Raw genomic sequence first — 16896 nt, 5'->3', positions numbered from 1 at the left:
ATTAATAATAAAAATATAAGTTACACATTTTTTATTTGCTTCACTGACACGAATAAAAATATAATATATAAACATATTGTTCTCGTAAAGTAAATATATTATTAAAAACAGTATATGGAAAATAAAAAATGTCTTTTTACACAAGCTTCACTGTAGTTTAAACAATGGAAAGTTATTTATTCAGTTTTTCTTAATTGGCTCAAATATCCCAATCATTGTTCAGTATTTTATTTTGAAACTTTAATTGGATTAAAAGTAGAAATAATTAGACTGCAGCAAAAACTTCGTAGTTTTTTAACAATGAAACGAATATTTTTATCAGAAGCTTGATAATTATTTTATAATGTCCATAATTAACGTTTTAATTAGAGCTTATTTAATCAGATGGACAGTGATAACAATGTTAAATCCGTAAATCCGATTTTATTGAATAAAAAACAATAGTAGCTTTAAATTCCTATTTCTTTATTGAATATTCAATTTAATTTAACAGAAGCAACAATAAGTTCAGTTAAAACTTTCTTAATTACCATTTAAAAAATATCTTTGTTGTTTAATATTATTTCTATAAAAATACTATTTTAGATTTAATTTTTTGATAAAAATTACTGATACAACATAAATGAAAAGAATTGATTTAAAAATATAGTCGAACTTCGATAACTTGAACCATGATTTGCCACAAAAAAAATCGAGTTATCAAGACTTACGGGTTATTAAATAAAATACATACATGGAAAGTTATAAATGTGTATTTATCATGTAAGTATGATTTAAGTTAGACAATTACAAAAGATACTGCTAAAGATCACTACTAAATAATATTTTGAAACCGATAAGTTTTATTTTAATGCTCGTCATTTTCAAAAAAACTATGATTAAACCATTTCAGAACAGCTTTATCAACATTTTCACACATAACATAGGTTTTCTCACACGAAGCCTAGTACTATTACTATTATTATAGAGGTTGTCTTTAAGGCATTTAATTGGAAAAATCCTTAATAAAATGTACTTCTATTTATAATTTAAGATGTTTTAATAATGTAAACTCCATAAGCTAAATTGTAAGCTAATTGAGTTTCCGGCATTATTCTAATCAATCGATATCGATTGGTCTTCGAGCATAAAATAGGTACATGGGTAAGGAAAAACCTCGAAGAGTTTACCTGAAGCAGGAAAAATTTGATATTCGATTCGCCAAATATTTAGTTCGATAGTTATCAAGATATTCGAGAAATCGAAGTTCGAGTTATCAAGCCTTTGCTACTGTACATGTTCTATTGTATTATTATCATTTAAACACATTTATTGTATATGTTACATTCAATATAATACAGGGACGTAATTATATTTGTTGTAAGTTGAAATTGAAATTATTATTTAAAAATAATATATACAAACCTACAATTTTGTTATAATTTTACGATGATAAATATAAATAAACAAAGGTTTAGTAACCAGGTTAGTTACTAATAAAAAATACCCATTCGATGATGATTATCTGGTGTGCGTTGATGGCACATTCAGCAGCAGGCCGGGACGAGTGCAATTTGACTGTAAAAATGAAGCAATTTGCACAAGGCACGACCTATTGCTTCAGTGCGGTATCCGGAATCAATCTGACGATGTTTTATCTGTCGTTTCTGCGTCGGTAACTCACCGCCCGCCCTCGGACGTACCGGAGGCGATCTTACCGTTACCGATACATCATGGGTGCCCCGGCGAAACGCCGCCGCCAGATTCCTATCTGGCCGAGGTTATTACACAGTTTACGTGGTTCGCAATCGTAATGATGCCGAGTGGAAATCAGGAAATGGATTTAAACGATACACCTGAAAATATAACTCCATGTGGCTCGTAACTCTTCATCCAATCATACGAGTTCGAAACACTGTTGAATACCAATTGTCACAGTCACAGTTCGTGGGAATACACTGATATACTATTTCTAATATAGTCTAATAGATTATCAGCAATTAGATTGAAGTCGTTTGATCTAGACGGTTCGAAACACAATCAGAAAGGGAGTATCACATTTTGGAGGTTGCGAATGCAACAACAATATTCGGCATTAGAACTCCGACCGCGGTTTAATATATAGTGGGAGACGTTAATTCACCGATGCGAATTGCAATGCGACTTCTAGAATTTAAATTGATATTTGCTAGTCATTTGTCTCCAAACTGTAAACGCAAACTTGATTGATTGACTTTGTTGTTGTTGTTGAACAGTTTCTGTTTGATGTCGGTGGTCCCCGGCTTCCTGTGACACGATTGAAACTTATACACCACTTAGTATTTGCATACCGACTGCGCGAAATGATCGATAAATTCCATGAAATCGTCGGCCATTTAATTTATGACTTATTGCCTGTCGCTTACTACGTGACTACCGAGTGAATTTCTGCGTGTTTTGATTCGCTTTTTAATCGAATCGAACCATCAAATTCGTCGCGTTGCAGATGGCAGTGTCAGGTTCGATTATGAAGTGTCGCTGCGATAATATTTATGTGATCACAAGAATTTAACTCTGACGAACAACGTGAAGTGTCTAGGTGTAATTAAAATCACGTTTGAATGTATGATAAATAATTGACTGTTGTTTAAGTTTTTGCACCATTGTTTAGAGATTTATGCGCCCAAAGATAACTCTAATTATTTCGTGAATTGCCTCCATTATTGGGATTCTTGACTTCCACTATCGCAGCACCTTACAATTAGAGGTTCAAGAGCTTATCTAAATTGCAGGAGGAACGTTCATATCTAATATCTGTACGCGGAGCAAGAAGGTGCGTTAAAGATTTAACGGGAAGATTGTATCACCACAATGATATTGTTTTCAATTACGGTCAGTAATAGCCCACAACCATTTGGAATTATTGACAGAGCAACACGTTTTACGCCAACGAATTCGTGATCTAACGGATGTTTTTACGAAAGTGTTACCGAATCCTGTTTTGTTAATAAAAAAACCGAGACAGTTTATAAGTGTAGTATTATGATGTCTAACTGGACTCGAAGATTAAGTTTAATTTATATGAAATTAGTTTTGGAATAGCTGTAACAAAAAAATTACCTCCTGTTTTTTATCACTGGTATCATGGCAGTGTGGAAAACGTGTTTTGTATAATGTGTTTTTTTTATTTTAAATTCAAATTATAGGAATTTTTTGACAAAAAGTGATTCGAATCCAAATTAAACGTGGAACGTTTCAATTTATGTGTACGCCCACGACCATCATCAATATAGCAGGACTTTAGACGGTGACCGAAGATGGACACTTAACTCGTACAATAATTTTTGATCGCACTGTGTATTCTGCGAAGCAGAAATTGCAACTGGTTGCTGAATAAAGAACTCGCAGCACCTACCCAAGACTCAATCGAGCTTGATTGACATTCACCGACATCGCATATAAATTAATGATTACAAATAGCTCTCATCAAATTACTCTAGTCGAATACTTCGAGAGACGTACGAACGGACAACAATAGAAATGCAACTGACGGTGCGCACGTAAAATCCAGGGTCCTGATTGCATATGCATATTTAAATTTACCCAACTGCGGTCCATGTACCACATAGAATTTTACATTATATCCACATAATCTAATATTTACTGACCAGGAACATTAATTAGTCCGCAATTATGCGCGGCCAGCGGATCCGAGATACATTGAAAACAGGAATAAATTAATGGAGTGCGTTTTATTTGATTGATACGTTTTCATGGGAGAACTTGATCTTACACATATGATTGCCAATTAAATGTTGGCAAGACTCTTCGGTGTGCGGCAATGAATAATTTTCTGCCATTCCACATAACGATAATGAATAAAGTAATGTACATCTGGATTGATTAAAAGTACAGTAATGTCCGTTTTATGTGAACTTAGCTTTAACAAGTTGATTGAAAAAGTTGCATAAGAGACGTTATGTTTCCACCACTCACTAATTAAACTTTAACATGTTTGCTTTTCTATGCAACTCAGACAATTCGTCCATGATTAAAAGATCTAATTAAACAGCTATACAAGTTATAAATTAATTACGCCTGTGAACTACAAAAATGCATAATTATAGCATTCCGAGTGCAGCTACCTTTTCCGACTGTGCACATCATTTAAGACAATATAAATTCCCGATGAACCATCCATTTATCTTAATCGTGACAAACAGTTCCTGCGATAATTATATCAATTACTTACGCCGCTACTCGCAATAGAGAAACCATTTTTACATCGTTAATAATCCTCATTTATTCGCCACTTGCTAATTACTCGGCGCGCCAGAAAGGATCCAGCCATTTTTACACAGGTGCACAGTCACATTGAAAGCAAATTAATATTCGCATAACCAGTTCACTGCATCGATCTATTGATGCGAAACTATTTATCGAACGGTTACTGAAGAACGTGGAAGGAGGAAGACGGTTTTTTTGTTGATCAAGTTCTCAGACAATGAACTGCGATATAAAAGGAAAGAGAACTGAAGAGGTGCTTCTAGTCGATGGTATGACATTTTACAACGTGATAATCGATTTTGTCCTAACAGGCCGGGTGATATTTAATTTATTCAACACATTGTTTCAAAGCACAATTCTAATTTAGAAGCTCAGTGATCAAATGAACATCGAGTGTGTACTTAAGAAGAGAATAAGTCTGGAGATTAAGAAATGAAGAAAACTGTTCTTGTTGTTCAAATATTGAACGTTCAACAAAGTACTGAAATTTGTACTTACAGTGTAAGTTTTGACTGAAGTATAAATGTTCTAATTAAGGACTGTAAGAACCAGAACCTAAAACAAAAAATAAATTATAAAAACATTGCAAACGTTTAATTTTTGGTTAAAAACATCTTATAAATACCTGTTACCTGATACATAGATGGTGTTAGGACTTGTCCATAGGCCGGGACTAGTGCAATATTAATTAAAAATAAAATATTGTCACCCATCACGGACTACAGATAAGACCAAGTGTCGTTTAATCAGGTTTCCTGATTTACAACTGAATTTTAACATCGATGTAAAACGGTACAATGTTGGTAATACAATCTAATGTTATTTCAGGCATGGAGTTAATTTCCAATGATTATGTAACATAATGAGCCATTGGATGTAGGCGTAGTAGATTAACGAAAATTATTTGAAAAAAGCGGAACTTTTACAGTTACTTCATTTATTGTTTATGCAAATTGTGTCGAAGCCTAAGGAATTTATTGGTTTCCATCAAGATGAAGAACTTCGAGAATATTTCTGACGTAGGCAATTAAATAATTTCCTGTCGTTACCAATGTTATATTTTTGTAATAGATGTGTACCAAAAAAGAAAAATAAGTGCATATTCTCAGAATCCATTAAGTCATTTAACACTGTTTATACATAATATTTACAGTTTGAAGCATTTCAAACGAAGCGAATCGACATATTATTTTACACTCCCATTGTTGTATTTATCTAAAGATCTAATGTTTTAACACATTACAAAACTGTTTGGGACGTGTAGCTGTTAAATAAGCCGTATCTTGATCCAAAATGATACAACAACAGTATTAATAAATAGCAGTCGGCGAAATTTGTATTCAATTACAACTGCCTCCACAATCGTCAATCACTCCAACTGCTAACTTCCTGAAGCTATAAAATCATCTGTCTGTTACACATCCACTTTGGTTTTTTTTTTACAAAAGCGTCAGAAGCTCTACAAGGTGTAGCAACTCGTTCAGATACGTGACATATAGTTTCCAATTAGTTTTCCCACATTCAGTCGTCGGGCAAATGTCTTACTTCATCCCAGTCGTTAATATGATCAAAACCGAACTAGGAAATAATTAAGGCCGCTCACAATCAACTGTACGAGATCGGGCTCAAAAACAAACGACTGTCGTGCGGTGCACTGACCAGCTGTGTTTCCACTAGTTGACCCAACTGATCACGGCGTTGTCACATTTAACCTATGTTCCACATTAAAAGACCGCCAAAACTCTTCATTTCTAGCGTCTTCCACTTTTGGTCCGAAGACATTTTACCTGAAACATCGGACGCAATCTTCCCGTTCATCACCAATGGATCATTATCGTACGTGTTTAAACTGTTGTGACGGTTGTTGGAACGAGTTTATTTCCATTGGTTCGTGTGTTGTGGTTTATTGTACCGAGGAAACGGCAACGTGGTTAGTGGGATCACGACTACTATCGCTGATGAATCATGTCGGTGTCTTAGTCAACAAGTATCAGCAATCGAGGTAAAGTCTGCTAACTGTAATAACCATGTCGTGTGAGACGCCAGTAAATCAACCGCCAACAATTAGCATTTATAAAGTTAATAGCAGACGTGGATTTCAGCTGCCGAACAAAGAAACCTATGATCACCGCTTGCATCTGTCTGCTTATCACTGAACAATATTTGGTGAAATTGACGTCCCTATACGTCAAGTGAAAAGCAGCTGTACAAATCCTAAAAAGCTGGTAAAAATCGACGACAGATGCCTCCTTAATCTCGAGACCTCTGTACTTTGTAGAGAAGTTCAAACTGAATTAAAAGTGAATGATAATAGGGAACTATTAGATTATATGATCTATAAATAGTACTGTTAAACATCTGCCACAAACAAGTGTTGAAAATCTGTTGTTTTCTTTTCAATGGTTCACGGTCGTTCTATTTTTGGGCCAATAATGTGACACGTTTAATATCAAAACGTCGCCTCAAAACTCTGAGAATTTACTACTTGTTAATTGGATAATTCCGTAAATTGTTTATTGCAGCTTTAAGGAGGAATTTTAGAACGAAAACGAAACCGCATAGCACAAAGGTTAAAATAACGAGAAGTCCTATTTACATCCCGCAAACATGATTAATGCATTGCCTGAAAATTAGGTGCGAAGGAAATTTCGAAGAAAATATCTATTGGCAAACTCTCGGTCACAGTTTACAATTAACTGATTAATAAAATAATCAGTGCGAACATAAACAATAAAGAACCAGATTGCTGTTTCCTCGTCAATCGACTGTCGCAATGGGTTTATTTCGCACATTGTCTACGGTTACGTCATTTCAGCGATATCACGTTTTAAAATGTCAAATAAACAAATGTCTTAAGGAATTGCAGACACGGCTAAACTGGCACTATCTTAAATGGTTTTAATGACATCGCTATCGAGAGCGTTGGTTTAGATCTTTATTATTATGCCTGGCTTATCGGGTGTCGATTACCACGACAAAATTTATGAGCGATGGTTTCCTCAAAACCCAAGCACGTGTTGCGTGAATCAATGGAACGCTATTTAAATATTTGTTATCGGTATTTATACATCGGGAATTGCTTTACTTAATTTTGCAAACAGGAACTGACTTGAAAATGAAGCAATACTAGGTGATTTAATTATTGTTTCCCATCGGCCAATACAAATATCGTTTAGGAAACAAGTAAATCGGAATATACCACAATGACGTGCAGGAAAATTTAGAAAATCTTGGAGACAATTAGACTTAAAAACGGCAGTAAAAGTGACATAGAAAGTATTCAGAACTCCATTGTTTTGGAGAAACCTTTAATGGGTACTGAGCAATAAATTTTAATATTTTGTTTACAAAACTTATAAGAAAGTAGAAATACTTCTCTTAGGAGCGAACATTGGCTCAAAGACAATATTTTGAAGAATGATAATCTTCCTTTTCGTGTCTAAGAACATGAACCAACAATAATGTGTTTAAAGTAACTAAATTAATATTTCTATATTAGTCTAAATTTGGGAAAAAACATTTCGGAATGCAGGCATGTAGCCATTACAATTCTCATCAATCAAATTCAATAATCGCAATGAACAGATCAATGAACAAAGTTCTACCAACTATACCAAATCTCGCATCTTCAAATGTTTATATTATAATCCATGGTATCGTTCTTAGACTCGAGCGAAGACTGATGCCCCAGGCCTCTTCATTTCACTGGCTCCCGAATAATAAAACTGGCACTTATCCTAAGTTACGTACTTTGAAAAAATGCGTATCCAAAGGTAATCCCATTCCATCACATGGCACATGGCACCAACACATAAACACTCGCGTCTCCCAAGACAACTTGCCACCACGGCTTCGAGTTCGACACTGATCCGTACCACCGCGACAGCGTAGTCTATATACGCACCATTGGACGAGCCATGGATCGGTGGTGGGGCTTGGGTCCTTTGTTCCACGACAATATTACCTGGTACCTACGAAATTTCGATGGAGCAGGGCTGGATTTAGGGCCCTCGCCCTGGGCTTTGGGTTTAGGCGGGAGCAGAGGTTTGATCGGCAGATGTTCACGAACATCAGGTATTTTTTGGTAGAGGTAGGCGACAAATGGGATTGTGAGGATGTGTAAATTTTTGAGCAGTTGGTTACATGATTGATTCCAAAGCTGAATAATATTTACTTTCAGTTGTGTCAACTTAGGTTCAAAAAAGAAAAACACACATGGATAGCAAGAATTTCCATTAATTTTGTGTGTTAAAGATATATAATATTCGAAATATATATCTGAGTAGCCAGGTTTTTGCAAATACAGATTTAGGAGGAATTCTATAATTTCTCTCTTCATTACAATATCAAAAGTGGAGTACATTAATTAATTTTCTTAAGCAAGTCATGTATATTTAGTGGTATGTACTTCAAGAGTAATGAAATTAATAATTCAAAATGATCTTCTATTATTTATGGTATGTCTTTAATACATCATTTTTAAACGCTAAAATTAAATTGTACATAATAATAAATATATATAATAAATATTCTATTGAAAATTGTATTACATTTTATGTACTTATTAGATTACATGTAGCACTCTTTAATTCAAAAATTATATTATTCTTGTTCATCATAAATATCGCATGTTCTATTGCTATTCATTCATTTAAACGATTTGATGTAACACCTATTAAAAACATGGAAGAAGAGTTTCGCAATGCAAAAAAGTATATTTTTTAATCCTGCTCTGTGCATGGCATTTGGTCTTGGCCGGAGCAGGCACTAAAAAGAGGGAAGACGAAATCGACAATTATCTAAGGACCTGAATGATCGAGAAGAATGGCGCAGTGGAGTCTTTGCGAAAGGGAAGGCCTTTGTGCCTTTGCAGGTAATAAATCAAAAGGTTTGTATGTGGCGTACCTGGTATGACAGAATTGGATTCGGCTGCAGAACCGTGCGTCGTTCCTACTCATTTTTGTGCAATAATTTTAAAGTTACACACCTGGTCCAGATGCGAATCGGACGCGATGATATTGTAAACAACGGAGCCGGAATTTGGGGAAATGGGAAAGTGATCGAGTGGATTCTGCGGCGAAACATTCACTCCGCACACAATGAACAGGAGACTATTCGATTGATGATTGATGATGGTTCTGGAGTTTTAAATTGTATAAATTATTTAACAGAAAACAAAACATTTTAACTAAAAGTAATTGTTGAGACACCTGAATTTTTATTCTACTCTTTTGTGAAGACACCTGGTTATATTGTAGTGTTTGTTTTACTAAGTTGAGAACTAATTAATTAATTTTTTAAGTGACGTAATATTTTTACATAAACAGGAAATAACATAATTTAAATCTGGAGAAATTCGTTTGAATTTATTTGTTTTAAAATAACATTAACAATAACTATAATGAAATTAAATTTTGTTTTTCTTCATATTAAAAAATATATATTTTTTAATTTGTGAAGAATAGTACACTAGATGTTGATGTTGAAATATTCAATATTAATTTAATTTTAATTAAACATATTGAACATAAATCTTACAAATACATTAAATTAAATTAATTAAATATGTGTCTTATATAATAAGTTGTAAATTAGTTAAAAGAGTCATACTTTATATAAATTTTCAAATACCTATAAAAATGTTTCAATTTCAAAATGAATTTTCTTTTGATATATGTATATACTACGATTTTACTAATGTGTAGAAATGTTTTGTATTTTTAATATGAATACTTAAGTTGCCTATTAATTTTGTAGAGAAATTACGACAGGAAAATTTTAATATTTACATACTCTTCCTTGCACTTTAAAGTACAGTTCAAGGTTGTTAATTTTTCGAAAGCCAATATAAAATTATTTTATGTATCTTAACATAATCTCCCGTTCTTCCTCTAAAAGTTATATCTAAGATGTTGTAATAAAGATGAAACCCACCAGTCTCAAATAGTTACTATAAAACCAACGCCAACATAAAACAAGCAAAACTATCAGGCTCGAGGTATGTACTTAGTTGAAAATGCAAACCATAAATGCAATTTTTATATGGGGTACCTTACTTGGAAATGTATTAAACAGGTACACTTTACTGCCACAGAATCAATCTGTCAGTAATAAATCGATCCGGATGGGAAAACAAATTTCAAATGGCAATAAGTAATATTCTAATCTAGTCAATAAAACGCTTAAAGTCAACACCAAAAACGGTCATAAATCTCTTCAATTCGCTAACAGGTGGTGTCATTGTTAATTTGATACGTTAAATCTCTGAACAGAAGGATTAGCTTGCATACAGAATTTTGGTAACATTTCACGGGCCTCCCATGATGAGGGCATATTGAATTTCACGACACTTAATATGCCACCACGATATTTCCATCGTATCAAATACGATGTACAAGATGCATTATATTTTGCAATGAAATCGATTAAATAATGCACACGTTTGTGTATTACGAAATTGATCCGTTTATGTGAAAAAAACAGTCTATTTCCGTTCAACTACAGAATGCATCTCGAAGTGGTGTTACAAAAAACGATAGAATTTTAATCTTGATGAATTGATAATCCTCATGCTGCTACAATGTTGCGAAGTATCTTATTCAATTTTAATAGCAGTACATGTTTTTAGATGTTTACGCTCAACTTTGTTTAAAAAAATCTGACAGACGCTCCAATTACCTCAAACTAACTAACGTTATCACAGAGCCAATTATTAACTAACCGACTTGTCCATGTGTTCCATTTTCAAATCAAAAAGGATAAGTTTCTATTCACATAAATGTAGTAAATATTATTGCAACATACAGAATAATATTAAATTCAAGATTAATTGCACTTCAGATTGAATGAAAGATATCTGCCATCACATTTGCAAGTAGTTAAAATCCTTTGTAATAAATGTAGATGAGCTAATAAATACTTTACTGTTTATTATCCTGTTGATAACATATCCAAAAGAAATCTAGTCCTAGGAGTATCATTAAATTAACATCCCCGGTAGTTTAAAAATAATCCCGGCACAATCATCATTAAGATTGGACAATGTGACAGGATTGTAGGCTGGTACTAAATACAAATGTTCAGGAACGACATATGCAGGTTCAATTAATGGTGGTTCACTCCACCATCTGCCCTCATGCCCGAAAATTTAAACATGCCATCTGAAGAGTGGTTTTTCTTGTACAAGATGATTCGTGTCGTCTTCAATAACCGCACGGTGGTACAAAGATTGCTGGAACCACCTGTGGAAACGTCATTAAAATTTTTATTTTTTTTATGTAGTGATTGTTTTTATGTACATATTTTTTTATATATAAATTAAATTAAGCTGGAACTAAATATTAGATTCATCAAAAATTGGTTTTATAACAACTATTCACTAAATTATTATTCTAGTTATCTAAAATATTGGATTGGAAAAATTATGTACTTGATAATTATTATTTTTCAATTTCTTTTAAATATTATCATATATTAATTATTTACAGTGTAACCCACTAAATTTATCGACTAGTTCAACGAATCTGACGTTTTAAAACTTGTTTCAATTCATGACTTGCCACCATTTTATTAAACACATTAAAACAATTTAATTAAAAAAATTAAATGAATAAATAATCAACTATAAATATACCTATAATTTATAAATTGTAAAGAAAAATCTGAGAGATTTTTCTGATATGTATTAGGTCTCTTAGAAAGTTTAAAATATTTTCCAAATTTTCTTCATAGACATTTTTATTCTTAATATATTTTTATATACCTATTTGATTAATAATTTCTGAAATATGGACAATATTAGGCCACTTTGTTCAAAATTATAAGAAGCTTCAGTCATAAATAATAAAAGGGACCCCAAAATTCATAACAAAAAAAAACAAAAAGCAAATTTTATCTATTCTAATTTTATAAAACATTCGATTTTATTTAAAATTGTTCAACATAATCTTTCTAATCAAATGACATTAAAATCTTGAAAAAATATTTGAAAGATTGTAATATTGTTGTATTTACATTATGATATTGATGATTTTTTTAAGGAAAAAATTTTGAAAAAAATGTTTAATTTCTTTTATGGTGTCATAAAAGTTCAATTTTTGTAGATAATTTGGCATAGTCAAATTAAAATGAGAAAACAAGAAAAATTCTTTAATAATTAAAAACAAATAGAATTGAGAATTTAATTTCTTGATAATACTGTATACATAACATAACAAAGAAAAGAAAACTAAAGTCAACAAAGAATCTAAATTATTAAGTTAATTAATACAAACATTTTTAAATTTTATTTTGTGATAATTTTCTTTTTAATTAATATTTATTATTCATTATTTTGTGGAGGCTATAACATAAATTATAAATTAAAACAAACTGAAATCACTGTTGACAAAAAAGCAATAAAGCAAAATTCAATTAAAACTTGTTTTTTTTTTTAATGATTAATTATTAAGAAAATTAAACAAAATGTCTGTTAAACTTTTTTGGTATTAGTAAAGTTCTTTATTGAACCCAATAATTTTTATGTTGAGGAAATGATTTTATGTAACATTCTTGGAACCTACATTGTTAAATTATAAAAAACTAAAATTAAATTATAATAAAAAACTTGTCAAGTGCAATTAACAGTTTTTATAATTTAATCTTATTTATTTTATTTACTTTTTCGATATTTTTTTCTCTTTGAAATATAAATTCCCGGTTATGGTGGCCTGGTTTTAAGCGTTCAAGTATCCGTAACCGCCATTTTTTTATAGCAAACAGATTTTTTATAAAGTTGAAGGGTGTCGAAGTCAGGTATTTCCAAACCACCTGTTTTTCACACGAAAACCACTGTGTCCAGCAGTGGAATAAACAATAGTCGATCAAGACGTAGGAAAGAGGTGATCAGCTGCCGGGTGCTCGTGGTGGCCAATGAGGCGGGAGCATATGGCATGCCGACCAACCAAAATATAATCATATAAATTATACGGGGTAAAGTGGTAAAAAATAATCAACAGCGCCAAAGAACAAAATAACAAAAAAAAGAGAGTATTGGGGCAGGTGCCCTTGGAGTACCGGATACACGTGCTGGGGCAGATGGGAGGCACACTCACACACACGCATTTTTATGCTGGAATTAAGCAGAAATGTGTGCGTGCGCGGGTCGGTGGCGGGACGGGCCCGGTGATTTCACTAAAGTCCGCTAATGACCGCGGATTCCGGTGCTGCAAGTGCAACGGGAAGAAATCGGCGGCATTCGGACGCGATTGTTCCGTTACGGCGAAGATTCGATAAAAATGTTCGACCGACGAGCAAGCACTCACTCATTTCGCCGGACAAACGGTTAACACAAACCGAACCTGCTTTATTTAACTTTTCAATCTTTTTTTTTTGTAAACCACTCAATCAAATCCTTTTTACTTTTGCCATAAATTTTTGATTTAATATTATTATTATATTATTATTATATTCGAAACACTTGGTAAGAAAGTCATAAAGTATTCAAATTTTTTAATATATTGAATAAAACTAAAATTATATTCCATGACTTATTGTTTAATGAAATTATTTATCTTTTTTACTAATAAAATTGTTTATTGTAGCCAAAAATTTTTTTCATTTTCCTTTTAAAATGTCAAAAAGTCAGAAGAGTTGAATATTGTCAGATAAAAAATATTTTCTCATTTTCAATTTTTTAAAAACAATTAAATAAAAAATAAAAAACAATCAACAAACAAAGTTGTTTTCCTTTTTCATTACCTAAACGTTTAATTACTAAGAATATCAATACAACATCTTTTACTGGTGGTCAAGGTTTTACTTTAATTTGAAAGGTAATATTTTAAAATACAATGGACATAGCAAATAGCATACCTTCAAATAATCTCTATCTTCAAATAAATGAAAATTTTGAGATAAAATTGTGTGAAAATTGAATTATAATTAAATAATAATAATATTTCAATAAATTTTATATAAGTTCGATAAAAAATGTATTTTTATAATTTATTTACAAAAAATTTAAAACGTTTCTTTTTCCTTTACTTTGTTTCTCTCTAATAGTAAAGACTAGATAATAAAGTTTTATAACAATCTCAATTCTTTAAAACATATGATATATGATTTTATATTAATAAATAAAATATAAATTGTTTTTTATTTAATGATTTATACAAAAAAAAATAATTTCTTTAATGAAATAATCTTTTCCTAAAATTTATTAAATATTTTTATAAAAAATATATAATATATATATATACAGAATAGTTAAATATTGTAAAAAAGTGCAATAAAGAAAACAAAGTGATAAATAGAAAAAGTTTTATAAGAGTCTCAATTATATATTTTTTCATCAAAAAAAAAAATAAAAACAATTAAATAGTTTTTCTCTTTTTATTACCTTAGAGTTTAATTAAATTTTTAAATGACTAAAAATGTCAAATAACGCAATCTTTTATTAGTAGCTTAAGGTAAGTACTTTATGTTATTTGATTTGGGAAAGACAAAATTTTAAAATTCAGCAAATATTTCTAACTCCAAATAGTTTAGATCTTAGAAATTTTGCGTTGAAATTGTGTAAAAGTTTGAGAACTAGTTTTATAACAATCTCAATTCTTTAAAAGATTTGTAAAACAAAAATTGTTTTTTAATAATTTATTATAAAAAAAAATAAGCAAAATGTTTTACTATCTGTTTTGTTCTACTAGTAAAACTATTTATTGACCCAATAATTTCTTTGATGAATTAATCTTTCTCAAAACTATCAAGAATTTGTTTGTAAAAATAGGTAAAGGAGAGCAATAAAGAAAAAAATGATATCCATTGAAAAAATTTTATTTATAATAATCTAAATTATATTATTTTAATTTTTAATTTTTTACCCTTTCTTAAAAATAAAATATACGAAGAATATTTTTTTACTTAAAAGTTCAGCTTAATTTACTTACTTTAATTACTAAAATGTAAAATCAGACAAAATCTTTTACTAGTAGTACTATGGCACTGCTAACTATGGTCATGCCTTTACATTTCCGTATTTGGGGGAGATAAAATTTTAAAATACAGTAAACATAAATAACATACCTTCAAATAATCTCTACCTTTAAATAAACTAAAATTTTGAGTTGAAATTGTGAAAGTGAGACAAATAAAATAAGTATACATAAAATATTTCAAAAAATTAGTATAATTAATGATAACTAAGGAAGAAAAAACATTTAAAAGTACTTCTAGCTTCTTTGTGTTAATAAAATTTATTATAAGCAATAATTTTATTTTTCATGAAATGAGACTTTTAAGAATGTCAAAACAATGTTGTCAGAGAGAAACGAGAAGAAAATGTAGAATAAAGTTTTATGACAATCTCATTTATTTATTTATTATTAACTTATGATTAGATCAAGTTTACGTTTCTTTATTTGGAAAAGCTTAAATTATAAAATGCAGTAAACATAAATAATACACCTATAATTTTGAGTTGAAAGTGTGTGAAAGTGAGGCAATAAAAATATAAAATTCAGGTAAGGAGTATTATTATCCGTCTTCCGTCAGTGCCTTTGGTTAAAAGTTAATAAAGTACAAATGTTAATCCACGTTTTAGCTGCCATAAAGAAAACTTCAGGTATATTTAATAAATTAATATCTTGGATATTAACGTTTATAATTTCTAAAAAGTACGTTCAAAATTGTTACTTTTTAATTACTATTTTAAATTTTATGCTAAATATTTTATAGCTGGCTTGTTTAATTTTGCTAACAACGTACAGAAAAAACTGAAACTATGCAAATTATCTACAGTTTATTAAAATCTCAATATATCTCAAGTCACTTTTCCTTTTACTTTTCAATTATAATCTTGCAGCTTTTTCGTGACATTTAATTAAATGCAAAACTTTATGCCCAAACGTTAGTGAACCTCCACCGGAGCAACTCTTGACAATTTATTCCGGTGGATAACCAGTTTTAAAATCAATTTTCTTCAATTATATAATAATTTGTATGCAAATATCCAATAAGAGGGCAACGTTGCGCAACCCTTTTCTCCACTGCACTTCCCCAACGATATAAACAGTGTCACCAAACAAATTGGGTCTGTAATCAAGTCATTTTGCGAAATTAGTTTGTCGTACAAAAATCACGGGGGAAAAGCTACCGGATGTTCAAGTGGGACACAGGGAAAAGGGGACGAAACTTGGTCATCTGTCGATGTTTTCTCTCCTCAACAACCATTTAAGAAGTAATATGCTTTATATTTTTTGAATATACTTTTATTATTTTTTCTTAATTGCTAACAATAATTAATTTTGTCATTTTGGTTCTCACGTAGAGCATATCATCCCCTAAAGAGGATAAAGATAAGCCAACAAATTATTTGTCATTGAGTGCACACCATCTGCAAACCCAAAAAGTATGCGGTTCAAATGTAGTTACCTGTTTTGAAATTTTTTTACGACCACATAAAACGGTATCATATTCCCATTGAATTGAACGAAAACTCATATTATGAATTATATTACCACCCTGACACCCCAAACAACATCGGGAACCGAAGTTTGTCCCACAACTGGCTGGAACACCGTTATCTAGTTCCCAGAGTGGATGATCATAAAGCAATATAATTGACTTTGGGCTAGTTCTACATTACAGCCCCATATAAAATAATTTATGAAGCAC

At 31.1% G+C, this 16896-nt stretch overlaps 1 protein-coding gene across 1 annotated transcript in view; it reads left to right on the top strand.

The window, feature by feature from the left end:
* LOC109599535 (voltage-dependent calcium channel gamma-5 subunit) overlaps positions 1-16896 on the top strand; it is a 310643-nt gene that overhangs the window by 244802 nt on the left and 48945 nt on the right. The window lies entirely within an intron of this gene.

This window comes from Aethina tumida, chromosome 1 (assembly GCF_024364675.1).
Source record: "Aethina tumida isolate Nest 87 chromosome 1, icAetTumi1.1, whole genome shotgun sequence".
Lineage (NCBI taxonomy): Eukaryota > Metazoa > Arthropoda > Insecta > Coleoptera > Nitidulidae > Aethina > Aethina tumida.
Note: the sequence above shows the minus strand (reverse complement) of the source record. Positions and strands in the feature narration are given on the sequence as shown.